The sequence below is a fragment of the Podarcis muralis genome, chromosome W (genome assembly GCF_964188315.1).
Source record: "Podarcis muralis chromosome W, rPodMur119.hap1.1, whole genome shotgun sequence".
Lineage (NCBI taxonomy): Eukaryota > Metazoa > Chordata > Lepidosauria > Squamata > Lacertidae > Podarcis > Podarcis muralis.
This window is the reverse complement of record NC_135674.1, coordinates 19,301,448-19,317,451: the sequence shown is the minus strand read 5'-3', so window position 1 is coordinate 19,317,451 and position 16,004 is coordinate 19,301,448. Positions and strand designations below refer to the sequence as shown.

General features: G+C 45.1%; 1 long non-coding RNA gene across 3 annotated transcripts in view; it reads right to left on the bottom strand.

Moving 5' to 3' along the window:
- The window catches only part of LOC144326377 (uncharacterized), a 65,239-nt gene extending 49,884 nt beyond the window's left edge, over window positions 1-15,355 (bottom strand). Inside the window, exons 1-3 of one of the 3 annotated variants that reach the window (XR_013391495.1) lie at window positions 15,067-15,355; window positions 11,072-11,128; window positions 5,387-5,501 (exon numbers count right to left, since the gene is read on the bottom strand). This is a non-coding gene — a long non-coding RNA (uncharacterized LOC144326377). The remainder of the gene's footprint in view (window positions 1-5,386; window positions 5,502-11,071; window positions 11,129-15,066) is intronic. The other 2 variants (XR_013391494.1, XR_013391496.1) reach the window with 2 other exon arrangements.
- Between the last annotated feature and the right edge of the window lie 649 nt (window positions 15,356-16,004).

The following is a 16,004-nucleotide window of genomic DNA, read 5'->3' as shown; positions in this document are numbered from 1 at the left end:
TATAATAATTAGCAGGTTTTTTACCCAGCTGCCTAAAGCATTCAGGTGTCTGGTGCCAGAATGGCCAGCCCATATGATACGGAAAACTGCAGCCAATGGCAAGAGGGGCGGTGACACTGCTGCTAAGAGAGATCTTCTGTGACATCAGAGCAGGTCAGCCAATGACAGCAAAAAAGCCAGTACAGGCAAAAGGCTGTTACTGGTACAGTGGTACCTCGGGTTACATACGTGTCAGGGAACTGCCATCGGAAGGACAGGAGGTGGAAAGGCTCACTGAGGTTGAGAGAGACGTAGCAGCTGAAGAGGGAACCAGTAGGGGGAGAGAAGGGACTCCAAGGGAAAGTGAGTCGGAGGGATGGCTCAGAGACACTTCCAGCGAAAACAGTGGAGAGGTCTCAAGACCTCCTATAGGGACACCCACTCCTCGCCGGAAACTGTCACGCCGAGAGTCCAGAAGACGTGTTTCCGTTAAGGAGCTTTTATGTTGGAAGAGATTCCGAAAGCGACCACTTTCGGATTCTGCTAGCGACTGACGCAGCCATGCCGGAGGGGCTCCGTCGAAGGCAGAGGTTTGAGAACTTGACCAAACTCTGAGGGACTTGCATTTTACGCACAAGCAGCTCATTATCCCATCACAATACGCTTCAGGTTACATACGCTTCAGGTTACACACTCCGCTAACCTAGAAATAGTGCTTCAGGTTAAGAACTTTGCTTCAGGAGAAGAACAGAAATTGGGCTCCGGCAGCACGGCGGCAGCAGAAGGCCCCATTAGCTAAAGTGGTGCTTCAGGTTAAGAACAGTTTCAGGTTAAGTACGGACCTCTGGAATGAATTAAGTACTTAAACCGAGGTACCACTTAGAAGGATTCTGTTACAGTGGTGCCTCGCAAGACGAAATTAATTCGTTCCGCAAGTCTCTTCGTCTTGCGGTTTTTTCGTCTTGCGATGCACGGTTTCCCATAGGAATGCATTGAAAATCAATTAATGCGTTCCTAGGGAAACCGCCTTCAGACCAGGTCCGGGGACAGTCTGTCCCCCGACCTCTTCTGAAGGCTGGGGGGGGGGGACAAGGGCTTTTCTTCCCACTGCCAGCCTTCAGAAGGCTGTTCTGAAGGCTGGCGGTGGGAAGAAAAGCCCTTCTTCCCACCTCCCGCCCCGCAAGCTCCGGGGACAGGAGGGCTTTGCTGCCGACCGCCAGCATTTTAAAAGCCCCTGCTGTCCCGGGGCGATTTTAAAATGCTGGCGGGCGGGAGCGAAGTCTCCGCTGCCCCAGGAGATTTTAAAATGCTGGGGGACGGCAGCGAACGCTTCGCTCCCGCCCGCCAGCATTTTAAGATCGCCCGGGGCAGCGGAGAAGTCTCCACTGTCCCGGGAAGGCAGGCTGGGGGAGCAAAGACTTTTGCCCCCGCCTGCCTTCAGAAGAGGTCCAGGACCTCGTTCCGATGCCCGGCGGCGGGGTGAGAGGTTCCCGCCCCCCCGCCCCGCTTCGGAGCAGCGTTCCGAAGCGGGGCGGCTGGGGCAGGTGTTCCCGCCCCCCCGCCCCGCTTCGGGGCAGCGTTCCGAAGCGGGGCGGCTGGGGCAGGTGTTCCCGCCCCGCTTCGGGGCAGCGTTCCGAAGCGGGGCGGCTGGGGCAGGTGTTCCCGCCCCCCCGCCCCGCTTCGGGGCAGCGTTCCGAAGCGGGGCGGCTGGGGCAGGTGTTCCCGCCCCCCCGCCCCGCTTCGGGGCAGCGTTCCGAAGCGGGGCGGCTGGGGCAGGTGTTCCCGCCCCCCCGCCCCGCTTCGGAGCAGCGTTCCGAAGCCGGGCGGTGGGGGCAGGTGTTCCCTCCCCCCCGCCCGGCTTCGGAGCACCGGGAGAAGCGATCTCCCCACCGCCCCTTGCTTCAAAAGAGGTCCGGGGACAGCGGGAAGCGCTTCGCGCTGCCCCCGGACCTCTTTTGAAGCAAGGGGCTGCGGGGAGATCGCTTTTCGTTTTGCGAGTTTTTCGTCTCGCGAGGCGTTCGTCTTGCGGGGTACCACTGTACTTTGTTCCAAACTATCAGTATAGTATCAAGCTTCTGCAGCATTGGTTCATACTTCCACACCATGGGGGGATAAATGATAATCTCTGTAGAGACTGAATCAGATCCATCACTTTTCACCATCATCAAGGACCTGGATCTGTGTTTCATTTTGCAGCTGCCTTTTGGATTCTGAGATATGTTTTGTTTTGCTTTCTCTAGAGGTGACATCAAGGGATTTTCTAAAGGCCTCAAGCACACTATTTACTTTTTTAGATGTAATTTTCGCACAGAAATCAGGAATGTTGTTCCTAACACCAATATCAGCGATTATTGCTTTAATTATCAGAATCATGGCCCACCTCAAAAATTAAAATGATTTCTCGTTCTTTAGGATTTGTGGCATTACAGCAATTCCAGACATTATCTTCCTCCACTTCATTTGGGATTCCAGCTTTTGATAGGCAGCAGCTGTAGTTCGCAGGAAAGATACAAGGTGGTCGCATACTAATCCATATGTCCACTTGGTAATTTCAGTTGTCTTTAAATGAATACCCATAGTGTTCTTTTCCAGGCTTATCTCAATATGATCGAGGGAAAGAATTACAGGCCCCACCACTGTTCTTTTCAGGGCTCCTGCTATTATCTTTCGGCCCTTCAGCTGAAAATGTTGGTAGGAGTTCTGATGATGTAAAGGTTCAGAAGTTTGTGCGCGAGTGCCAGGACAACAGCGGGCCTGTTCTACTGTTGTAGAGGAAGGAGCATTCTGAACATTTTCACTTCTTCTTTCGTTTCAGCATGGCGAGTCGAATCAAAGAAGCTCCTTTGAAAACATATCACTTCTTAAAATCACCATTGGGACAGCAGGTTCCCCCACTCACTCACACATTGGCTTTACCTTTCTCCCACCATTGTTCCTTTCCTTCCTTGCTACACCTGAGGCTGACTTAGCACTCAAGGAGAAGGGCAGAAAGGGATGGAAACAGAAATGGCCCCTGCTCAACTGTCCCTCACAAACCAGTCACCCAGTTGGGCCTGAAATGGAAGGGGGGGGGGGAGAGAAAGCAGATCAGCTCCCTTCAGGGCTGGATTTAGGTTTGATGAGGCCCTAAGCTACTGAAGGTAATGGGGCCCTTTATATGTTCAGCTGTCCTTTGTCAACAACAAATTGTCACTGGTTTTTGTGTTCAATATATGCTCTATGGTAATTTATGGACCTAAGAGGTATCTCAAGCCATTTGTACATGTTGCCATGCAACCAGTCCATGAAGAATGTAGGCACCCTATATATAGAAAGGAGCAAACCAGTGATATTTTGGGGAGCAAGCTAGCAGGCTGGGCCCATGACTTACATCATAGGAGCCTACACAACACAAAACGCAGGTTTTGTTTTATTTGTTTTTTATCTTACATTTTGGAAATGAACATTCAGGTTCTTTTCCTTTAATTTTTTGGGGGGCCCCCAAGAGAGTGGGGCCCTAAGCTATAGCTTGTTTAGCTTATACGTAAATCCGACACTAGCTCCCTTCCTCTCTAGCCTGTCTCCCCTTATCACATCCAACATCAACAACAGCCCTGCAAGTTGTTCCAAAGAGACCAGAGAAGGAGTCCAGGGCAGGCATGCCGGCTCCCTTTCTCTGGCTGCTTCACTGCCTGGCACCTAAAGGCAGGGGTGCAGGGGTGTAGCCTGGGTTGCTCAAGTGGGGGTGCACCACACTACCTGCCTGCCAATGCTGGGGGTTGCTCAGCCAACTGCCATGGGCCTTGGTGGGCAAATCTTCCCAATGCCCACAGGGAGGAGTGCTGGGCTGGGCCATGCTTGCCCGCCTCCCTCCCTCCATGCCCACTTTCCGTGGGCCTGGGCTACTCTGCCACCTTTGCCATGGTGGGATGGGTTGTGCCCGCTCAGAATTTTGCACCCAGGGCCATGCCCACCCCCTCCCAATGCTAGAAAGAATCCACTTGACTAGTCGCCAAGTCACCAGAGCAATAAATAAATACATTTCCCCACTTCATTACAGCTAGATTCTGCATACACACTCAACACAACCCTTGGCTACACAATCCATCCTGTATTTGGCTCATTTTTTGCCCTGCAAGCATATAAAAAGCAGCCCTGAGATTGATCTGCTAATGAGGCGAAGCCCTGGCTCTTAACCAAAGCATTCCCCTCAGGCTTAACCCCTACAGCTCCAGGTGTCATTGGACTAAAATTCCCACCAACCCTGGCCATTGGCCTTGCCTGCTAGGGTTGCTGGGAGTTGTAATTCAACACCACCTTTCACCCAAATAAAATTGTAGCAATTACCTCAATGTCATACCCTGAGCTTCATGTAGGGTTGCCATATTTCAAAAAGGGAAAATCTGAACACAAAAGGTTGTTGAGTCAAAAAATCAGCATTTCCAAGATGGGCATAGCTGTCAACTTTCCCCTTTTCTTGCAAGGAATCCTATTCGGAATAAGGGAAATCCCCTTTAAAAAAGGGAAACGTTGACAGCTATGAAGATGGGCTGCAATATGGCAGCCCTTCTTCATGGCTGAGTGGGGCTGGGAACACAAACACACACCCCAACCCACAGCTTGCATATGCAAAATAAATTGATCAGTGATCACCTTCGGTAGTAACACATTGTGGTGTGTCTACAGGATAGCAGCCCAAGCACCTCTGTTTCAAGAAGCTTCAAGAATTTCCTTCCCCACCGAACGCAATAACATTTTTACAAAGGCTCTAGTCTGTCTACACTCAGGTGGGAATAACCAGCTGTACAATTAAAAGATTCGGGGGAGGGGCACCTCACCTGGCTTTACGTGTGAAAAAGATCTAGGGGTTATGCCACACACACTCAGCGTTCAAAGCCTTTTGAGACGAGAGAGTCAGGGCCGTCTTAAGTATATCCGCCACTGTGGTGCAAAGATCCTTATTGCTCTCCACCCCCCCACCCCCGGTTCCCAGAGTTGTCAACCTTTTTTTAAGGGGGGGACCGGACCCCAGAGTTGTTGTTTTTAGGGAGCTGACACCACACTTACACATTATCTCTAACAAGCCCTTAGAACAAATGAAAATAAAATGAAAAGGCAGAAGAAAATCTAATGAAGTCCTCAATTCCAAAGCAATACTCATTCAAGACTCAGCAGTTCTTCTAATTCATCCTCATGATTCAAATCACCACATATCAAAAAGTTAAAGCAACCACCAGTTTGTTGTTCTTTAAATAAATTAATCAAGACACAGACAATGAAGTTCCCGGCCAATTTGTGTTTAAGTACAAAGCTGACATTTTCAAATATTGTGGGGGGTGGGGTGGGGTGGGTGTAAAGCAGTGACATCCTGAACCTAAAAAGGACCCAAAACTTGGGTCACAAAGGCTGCAGTGCTAACTGCACTTACCTGAAAGTAAGCCCTGCTGAATCTAATAGGACCTTGGAGACTGAAAAAAGTCTTGATGGAGGAGATTCATAGAGACCAAGCGGGCTTTCTCCCGAGAAGACATCTGTCAGATAACCTAAGAAATATAATCGACATTTTGGAAAAGTTGGAGGTGAATATAAACACTAAAGCAGTTTTGATATTTGTGGACGCGGAGAAAGCCTTTGACAACATTTCTTGGAGTTTTATGAGGAAGAATCTCCGGGGGATGGGGGTAGGCCAAGGGTTTGAAAATTGTATAGGTGCAATATACTCTGAACAAAAAGCAAAGCTAATTGTAAACAATGTGGTTACGGAAGAATTTAAGATAGAAAAAGGGACACGTCAGGGATGCCCAATTTCTCCATTACTTTTTATATCAGTCCTGGAGGTTTTGCTGAACATGATTAGAAGGGACCAGCTGGTTAAAGGAGTACAGGTCGGAGCTAAACAGTACAAATTGAGAGCATTTGCAGATGATCTGGTACTTACATTACAAGAGCCTGAATCTAGTACTAAAAGGGTCTTAGAATTAATTCAAGAGTTTGGTCAAGTAGCAGGATTCAAATTGAACAAGTTAAAAACTAAGGTATTGGAGAAGAATTTAACACCTATTGAAAAAGAGAGGTTTCAGAATGAGACAGGATTAACCGTGGTTAAGAAAGTGAAATATTTGGGGATAAATATGACAGCAAAAAATGTGAATTTATTTAAAGATAATTATGAGAAATCTTGGACAGAAGTGAAAAAAGATTTAGAAGTCTGGTCAAATCTGAAGCTTTCCTTGTTTGGTCGAATTGCGGTTATAAAGATGAATGTATTGCCTAGAATGTTGTTCTTGTTCCAAACATTGCAAATAGTGGACAAGATGGACTGTTTCAAGAAGTGGCAGAAAGATATTTCAAAATTTGTCTGGCAGGGCAAGAAACCCAGAATAAAATTTAAGATTTTAACTGATGCAAAGGAAAGGGAGGGATTTGCCCTGCCAGACTTTAAACTATATTATGAATCAGCAGCGTTCTGCTGGCTGAAGGACTGGCTGCTTCTTGAGAACACAGACATTTTGGATCTAGAAGGTTTTAACAATACGTTTGGGTGGCATGCATATTTGTGGTATGACAAGGTTAAAGCCCACAAAGCCTTTAAAAACCATATTGTCAGGAAAGCATTATATAATGTCTGGATTAGATATAAAGACTTGTTGGAAAACAAAACTCCAAGGTGGTTGTCGCCAATGGAGGCAAAGGCTGGGAAAAAACTCAATATGGAGTCCAAATGGCCGAGATATTGGGAAATTTTGGAACAAGAAGGGGACAAACTGAAATTGCAGAGTTTTGAGAAACTAAAAGATAAAGTGCGAGATTGGCTTCATTATTATCAAATAATGGAGGTTTTTAAGATGGACAGGAAAATTGGCTTCCAGGTGGAAAAATCAAAATTGGAAACAGAATTGTTAGAATCCAATACTAAAAATTTGTCAAAAATGTATAACTTGCTGTTGAAATGGAATACACAAGATGAAACGGTTAAATCAGCAATGATTAAGTGGGCACAGGATATTGGTCATAACATTATGTTTGCTGACTGGGAAAAGTTGTGGACCACCGGGATGAAATTTACGGCATGTAATGCCCTAAGAGAAAATATTATGAAAATGATTTATAGGTGGTACATGACCCCAGTCAAGCTTGCAAAAATTTATCACTTGCCTGATAATAAATGTTGGAAATGTAAAGAAAATGAAGGTACATTCTTTCACCTTTGGTGGACGTGCCCAAAGATTAAGGCGTTCTGGGAAATGATATATAATGAATTGAAAAAGGTATTTAAATATACCTTTCTGAAGAAACCAGAGGCCTTTCTCTTGGGTATTGTCGGCCAATTGGTGCCAAAGAAGGATAGAACACTCTTTATGTACGCTACAACAGCAGCAAGAATACTCATCGCAAAGTACTGGAAGACACAAGACCTACCCACCTTGGAAGAATGGCAGATGAAGGTGATAGACTATATGGGACTGGCAGAGATGACTGGCAGAATCCGAGACCAGGGAAGAGAGACAGCGGAAGAAGATTGGAAGAAATTCAAGGACTATCTTAAGAAATACTGTAAAATTAATGAATGTTAGAATGACGTTGGTTTAGAAAATATGTGGTTTCCGGCTGTAATGGATAAGTAAAAAAGAAAAGGAAGGTTAAAAATTAAATGAAAAACAAGGGAAAGGATTTGCTGAATAATAAATTAGAAATTGGAATACAGAAAGGGGAGGTATGAGGAAGTCGGGGAAGTAAGTCACAAGAAAATAAGGGTTGAAATTATACTTGTTTTTATTTTTTGTTTGTCAGTATTACTGTATTGTTTTGTTTGTTGTTATAAAAATTTTGAAACTTTAATAAAAAATTTATATATATAAAAAAGAATCTAATAGGACCTTACTTCTGAGTAGACAGTGGGACTGCAGCAAGAAACACAGTTGGGAATTAGGGCTTTCTGTTTTAAGTCTCAGCCAGAGGAAAATGTAATATTGGAGATTAGGGAGAAAGGAATATGAATAGATTGGGGGGAGAGGGCTGACAAGAGACCAAAAACCACAGGTAGCAAGACAAGGCACACTTTCTGGGGAGCAAGTCTCACACACAGTTGCTTAGGGCGAGGACTGCAGAGGGACCATAGTTGGGTTGTGCGTGTGTGTTTTTCAGAAAAACGTAGAATTGGAAGGGACCCTGCGGGTCATCTAGCCCAACCCCTGCAATGCTTTTTAGCTTGCATTGATCTCAAAAACCTTCAGTGCCTTTTTTTTTTAGTTGGATAGGCAATTGACAGGCTGCAATCAACAGGCTTGTTTCACAAATAAGGGAGAAGGAGGGTTGCTGGCTTGGTTTGGTTTGCCTTTGTTCTAGTTTTTAGCATGTGCTTAGTACTGTAGTTTCAGGCTATGAGCCGCCCTGATATCTATGGGTGGAGGGCAGTACTAGTACTAGTACTTCTACTACGACTACGACTACTAATAATAATAATTGTAGGGATGATCGCAGAGTGGGCAGTGGGGTCCGGAGGGAGCACACTCCCCACCAGCAGGCAGCCACAGTCTGCCTGCACGCGTGACCTTGGGGTGCAGGGCACACACACACCCCCAGACAAGCCACAGCTGTCTGAACATCGTTCCCTCTGTCTAACCTTTTGCTGTCTCAGTAGTCTGCGGTGTCCTGTCTGTAACCTTTGTCTCTGAGACCTTTTGTCTCCTTCATCATACACTGTGCAAGGGGAAAATGACGCGGTGGAAACAGGTGCCAAAATAACTTTGTACCACCCCACGATCTCGGGACTGGAAGATGTGTAAAGGTCACAGCCCAAAATGTATCTGCCTGGTTTGCATATTTGTCTCAATAAAAGGAGGCTCCACAGGGCTGGCCGGCAGCTTGCATGCAGCCCACCTGTGCGCAGCTCACCTGTCCATCACTTCATCTGGCGCCCAGGTCCATGGGGCTGGTTTTACTCACTTTGCTCGGCAAGAGCTACAGACGCGTCCCCGCATCCTATACAGGATCCCGGTGAGTATAGGAAGGAAGGAACGTGAGTATGGGGAGTTCCCTTTCTGCGCAACAGCTGAAACATTGTAACGAGTTGCAGTGCATACTTTTAAAGGCACAGCACCGCTGTTCGTGTGCAGACTTAAATGTCCTATTGAAAGTAATTCATACCCAAAGTCCATGGTACCCTGAGGCTGGTTCCTTTAGGCTCCAGGATTGGGAACAAATAGGACAGACCCTGCACTCAGAGCTCCGAGCCCAAGTGCGAGTCCTGCAGGTTTGGCATTTCTGCCGAGATGCCATTCAGCAATTCGCTCCTGTTCAGCGTTTTGCTCCCATAGAGAGTAAGGCTTTGCTTTCGGTTGTTAGGCCACCATCCACAGAAGTTCAGCCTGTACTTTCTCTTATCAATCCTCCATCTGTTCTTTCCACCCCACCAAGGTTGTCAGTGACAACGCCGCTGAACCTGGTTTTTAAGAAGCCAGCGTCTGAGAAGTCAGTTTCTGAGGCTTCTCAGGTTTCTCAGCAATCCCCTCTCCTATCTCAGCCCAATCTTTCCTGTGATACCTCATTTCAGCCCTCAAGTCTGTCAGACTTAGCAGGCATAGCAGTGCCTGCTGAGTCGGTAAAGGCTCAGAAGGCAAACACCTCTGCTGTCCGGCAAATGGTTAAGGAGGCAAAAGCTTCTTCTCACCTAACTGTGGAAGAGCTTGCTGACCTAAACATGCTGTGTCTGGTTACATGGGCACCGGATGGTCAGGGCCAACAGGTTAGCTGTTGGGACCCTCTGCCTTATTCTGTTATCAGAGAGGTGACAAAAGCCAAAGATGAATTGGATTTGACCAGTACCTATCTACGTGGACTGGTGGAGGATGAGTCCTCAAACTTTGCCAAGATTCCTTATGATTGGAAAGCCCTGATGGTCGCTATGAACCTGCAAACTCAGTTGCTCCAGGAACTGTTTCCTGTGATTTCTGCATGTGCCCTACATGCCTTGCAAGCTCATAAAACTAGTGCGCTTGCAGGTGCTTTGCATCACTCAAGAAACAGCCAGTAATCGGGTCACCCTCTGACCCAGGACCAAAAAAGGGGGGATGCTTTCCTGCTCAGATAGCCCCACAGCCAATAACATCTTTGAAAAACACCTGTCACCAAGGCTGTATTTAATTATGCAGGAAGACACCATTTTCCATCTGCCTGGGGAGGTTCATCTCATTCCCATTCAGGTCGGGGGGGGGGGGCGGCTTTTCTTTCCCCTGGAACTGTGGGTTTGATCCTCCACGGGTCGCGCACAATCTCTGCAAAAGGGACAACTGATTCTGTCTACATAGGCATTCTCAGAACACAAGCGTGGCCACAGACTCTGCTAAAGGGAGTCTGTTGCACAGCTACTTCTTTTCCTGTGCTTGCAACTGCAGACACTCACCAAGAAGGGGGGGGGGGGGGGTTCCACACCTTTCTGGCTTCTTCTTTAGTTGCGTTCAAACCTTGAAATCAATGTCTGATTTTTGTCTCAAGCGTTTCCCTTAAAGCGGCTAACACAAGAGGCTATTTGAATGGACCAATGGCCAAACTCAGGGCGAAAATTAAATGCTTTATTTGCCCTGGTAGCAGAGCAACTTGAAGTTCCGACTAGGTCCTGGAATCTGCTCCTGCTTGGCCCAATTAGAATTTCCCAAACCTTTACAAGTTACCCACTGCACAATTGCAGCCTCTGCTGAATTGCTAAGAGATGCAAAAGCCCCTTCAGAGGGTATTTCCATAACTGCTAGCCACTGCACATGTCTTGCTGAACATAATGCCTCACTGGCACAGCACCTTGTAGATGGATCAGACGCTGTTAGACCTTGTGTTTAGCGATCTTAAACACCACACACACTCCCACAGCCGTGCTTTACGTCTCACGAACACAGAAAGTGGTCTACATTATAAGATGGCTGTACCTTGCCTCCACTCATCCCTAAAATGCTCCCACATCGAAGCTGTGGCAGATCTCATTAGGACGATCTCGAGCATTACAGCTCACTGGCTTCGATCTAGTCTATTGCAGTACCCTTTCACAAAGCAGATGTTGTACCTTGGTTGCCAATTTCTGTACTCTCGCATGGTTTGTAAGAGAGCTAATTTTTTAACTTACCCAAGGATGCTCGTCTGACTGTCACCTACATATTCCTCTCAGACTTCGCCAACTCTGCTGTTCAGCACCCATCCCCAGGAAGAAAAGGGTAGAAATACAAGAAAGGTGGAAATATAAAGAGAAAACAAAAATTACCAATTAAAAATTTTGTTCAGATGAAAACGGACTTGGCACAAGGACATCATATTTAGAAAAGAATTATTATTAAATAATACAAAGATATTATCAAAGCCATACAGATTACTACTAATAATGGGGGGAAACTTAAAATTCACCATGTGCTTTCTCTGCTAAAAGAGAACTTCATGAAAAGTTCTGGAGATGCAACAAAATGAAGGAACCTTATTTCACATGTGACGGGACATGTTCCTAAAGTTAAAAAAAAAGGGGGGGGGACCTGAGCTATGAGGAACCAAAGATAAATAAATACTAAGACACACATTTTTAAAGAAACCTGAAGCTTATCTGTTTTAGCATTCTTATCTGTTTTGGCATTCTAACAATGAGCATCGCAAATGAAAATAAAAGAGTGTTTCTTGATGTGACAACATTGGCTAGAATGATAATAGCAAAATACTGGGAAATGAGTTAATACCAAGAAAAAATGAATGGCGATTTTAAGTTCTGCAGGTACCTTGAACTAGCCACAATGACAGAATTAATAAGTAATACTCAGGCAAAAGGTAAACAAATACCATTCAACAAAACAATGTTTGGTTGTACTTCGATTCATTTCATAGACATCATGGAAAAAACTGATTAATAAATAAAACCAGATTATTTATAACTTAAGAGAAGTGTCAAAACCACCAAGAGATAGAGGGAAGTCAACTAATATAGCAGGGATTCAAACTTGTTTCACAGAACAGAAAGAAAGTGACTGTAAGGAAAGAAAGACAAAAAGCAATACAAATGCAATTACTTTTCTGAGAACCTCGGATATAGAATATTTTATTTAAATCACTGTTTGCATCCCCTCATTATTATTTGTGCTGTGGGAGAAAAGGGAGAGGGACAAACACTTTGTTAATGGGGTTGAGACTTCTTAAGAGGTTCATTTATCCTGTTGAAAGGGATTTTTTTTTTTTATGTGAAAATCCGTCAGGAAATATTTTTCCTAAAATACATAGGCATATACACACAAACAAAACCTGTTATAAAATTTACCTGTGAAAAATTTGGCATGTTAGATTTGGAACTTGGCAACCTCCTGACTTTTGATGGTTCAGTACTTAACCCTTTTGTCTTCCTTAAGTAGCCTCTGGAGCAAAGGACACATAAGGATGATTTCCCTCAATGGTTCCATGTTTTTACATAAAGAAATTTGGATAAGTTTCTCCCTGCAGCCCATGCTCTCCAGACCTCCTCTCTCCCCCCTTTTTAAAGCTGATCTAGCCTCTGTGCATGTGCAGAGTTCATGTCTCAGCAAATCTTTTATACCATTAAAAGTGGTGCATCTTTTGGGTAAATAACCATTTGAATAAAGGAAGGAAGGGTAAGGAGTAGATTTGAAAAATAGGGTTAGATTCAAAACAAAAAGAGAAACTCAGCAATTCAAGTTATCACCAAAGCCAGCAATAGAAGTTGGTCAAATTAAATTTCTGTTAACTCAGTTCTAAGGGATCATGTTTCCTGCAACCCAGGCAAAGGGAGTACCATCTCGTGTATGTACAGGAAATTAGGGCTCACGTCTCTATTAAAATGTGGGCTATCATTATTTTGTGTGCTCCCCCTCTGGTCATTCGTAGAACAATCACCCGCTCCATTATATATGGGCAAAAATGGGCAGAGAGTCAGACTACACAAGATCCTCAACACTCTCAGCTACTTCAGTCCCCCCATTTGCAGACAAAATCATCTGCCCCCCATCTACAGGGATGGTCAAGGCTCACCCTGCTTGACTATGAATTTGTATGTGCTCAAACTTTGAAGACTTTTAAGCCTGATTTTTTAAATAATAGACAAAATGGTAAAAACTGTTGGATAATCCCTGCTTGTTATCACCAGTTCTGCTTCAAAAACATCACGGCTTTCACCTCTCACCCTTTAAAACTTTATTCTAAACTCTAAAACCAATAGTTCCATCTTTCTGTACCAAAAAGCAAAGCTGGGCTGAACTTCAACCCATCACCATACACCAGAATTAAAAAATTACCCTCCAATGCTTTGCAGACTTATTGCCTTCCACGTTGCCATAAAATTGGGAGAGTTGGAAGGGACCCTAGTCTAGCAAGACACATAAAATTCCCAGGTTGGGCGTTTCTAGAGAAGAGTTATAAAGAGTTATAAAGATAAAAAATGAACAATTTCCTGAACTTGCATCATAAGGATAAGAGTAACCTAAGGGTTAAAATAAGCACACACAGAAAGTGATTAGGGGTGAGTACCTTTCACACCAAATGGAGTTCCTAGCAAACACTGCCCCCCCCTTTTGCAGTTTTCTCATGAAAGGAAGCTTACTTGAGAGTAAATTTACCTGTTAAGGCACAGAAGTAAGAAGGTAAAAACTGAAAGAGACAGGAAGAAAGGGGGGGGGGTTGGCATTTTCCAAGAAAAGAGGCCAGGAAGTCCTGGCCTATTTTTACAGAAACTGGTATCAGGAGGCTTACAATAACCCTTCTGTCCAACTGAATCAAAGTTAAAACTGGACTCAGATAGACAATTGCTGGCCATGGAAGCTTCTACCTTTAATAACATTTTTCCTAGAAGGAACACCATATTTTCATAATCATGCAGTCATAATACCTTCAAGGATTCCTCAGAACAACAACAGCAACACTTTTCTCTCAAAAGGAGACCTACCTAAGGCTTAATGAAATACAGGGAGGCTCTACAGACATTGCATTTTAGCTTGCGAGGGCATTTGTGCCCAACTAGGCTGATTGCAACAGAAACATTAGGCTAACTTCACAGCACATTCCCAAAATAGACTGGAACACGGCTGCAGACTAGCTTTCTCATCAATGCAAGTTACAAGGAAACATTTCCCATCAGAGTTACAAATTCCTTTCCTCTTTAATTGCATAGGGAAGGGGGGCAATCCCCCACTCAGAACACAGGTAAACCCCTACAGGGGATTTTCCTACCACTTGGAGGGAGCCTCTTTTGGAGCCTCTCTTGAATAATAAACATTTGCACACACCTCAGTCTCATATTTAATAATAAGAACAACAATAATTTATTATTTATATCCCGCCCATCTGGCTGAGTTTCCCCAGCCACTCTGGGCGGCTCCCAGTGTTAAAACATGCCATGTTTAAGTTGATCAGGTCCACCACGGTTTCTTTAAAGTAAAATTTGAAGCAAGCTTGCAGTTTAAACTATGCACACTTAAGAAAGGCAGTCTGTGGATGTTGTGGCCAGTTTTAAACACAAACCCCTCAAACATTTCTAAAATGACAGAGACAGAAGGAACAGACTCACATACACTTAACAGTCAACACACATAACAGACAATGTGTAACATGTAAACATACATAGTTCCATCCTTTAGTTGATTATTGTAAGGAGTTGGCTCGCTTCCTGTTTGTTTCATTAAGCGAAGTTAGTAGGAAGGTCCCACATGAAGTGGTTTTATGAGCCTCCTTGCCTCTTCAAACACCACCAGTTAATCAAACTGGCAGGGCTCGCAACGCTTGGTTGACTGGGTACCCCTTTACCTATCCTTATTCCCTAGGCGGTTCCTCAAAATCCGCCTTCTACCCAGAGAGGGGATTGTTCAGCGTCGACTTACTCCTGTGCGAGCCTACTAAATCACCCTTGGGATATTGATCAAGCCTCCCGTCCCTTTCACTACCCAGGGACCCATCCATCACTCACCCGTCCTACGGGTTGTATGTCCCCCAGCCGGCTGCTCCTATCTGCTGTTTTCCTGGCCCGGCAGCAATCACGGGAGAGCTCTTTTCAGCTTCCCAGCAAAAAACTGCTGTGCACGTGTGAAACTCAAAAAGCGCCCCCCCCCCCCCGTTCTTCAAACCAAGCAGGGGAAAACAGACCTGCCTTTGCAAGCGTCTTTGATGTCCATGCATCCCAGACGAGCCGCCAAATGAAGGACCTTCCTTTTGTTCTCCTTATCTGATACTAGGAGCATCAGGGACACTTCAAAGTGTCAAACAACAGCAGGACAATAAGGTTTTTATTTTTGTAAAGCAATTGCCAGACAAAGGTACAGACGAGCTCACGCTCGGAGTCTGCACACCCCTTTTGGGCATGCCATCCCCTTTTATACCCTTATGGAATACATAGACACATGTTTTCCCGTAAAACATGTGATTTACAAGAATAGCAATAAAATATAGCTTTCGTTTCCTCCATAAAAGGCCATTTCCTGTGGTTGTACGTAAGCTTACACTGTTTCCCTCCTCCTTTTCAGTTCACCTCCTCCTTTTCAGCCTCCCCTTGTCTGGGGTTACCATAGCAACACATTCCTCAGAGGGGCCCATCTTCACTGTAAAATCTAAGAGAGGAGAAAAAGCCTTGCTCTTCTGGCTGGTGTAAAAAACCTCCAAGCCTTAAAGGGGGGTTGGGGTTGGGATAATATATAGAATAATATTCTTATGGCCCTACAGTCGCAGGGAACAGCCAGTAACTTCTTTGAAAAACCTGCCACCTGTTATGGTAAAATCTGGGTGCGAGGCTGTTCTGCCACCCAGCTCGTCAGACTAAGTCCGCGGGTCCCTGCGGAGGAAAATGAGCTCAGCCGGAGACAGGAGCAAACTGCAGAAGATCCAAGTTTATTGCGCAACAGGTTCAAGGCGAGATTGAACCGCAAGAAAGGGGTGACATGAACTTTTGAAACTTCCCTCCATGTCCCAGAATACAGTGCAAAATACATCCCAGTTACATCATGAATACATTAAGAAGAGGTTGGGTTACACAGATTACATCATGAATACATTAAGAAGAGGTTGGGTTACACAGGATTAACATATGG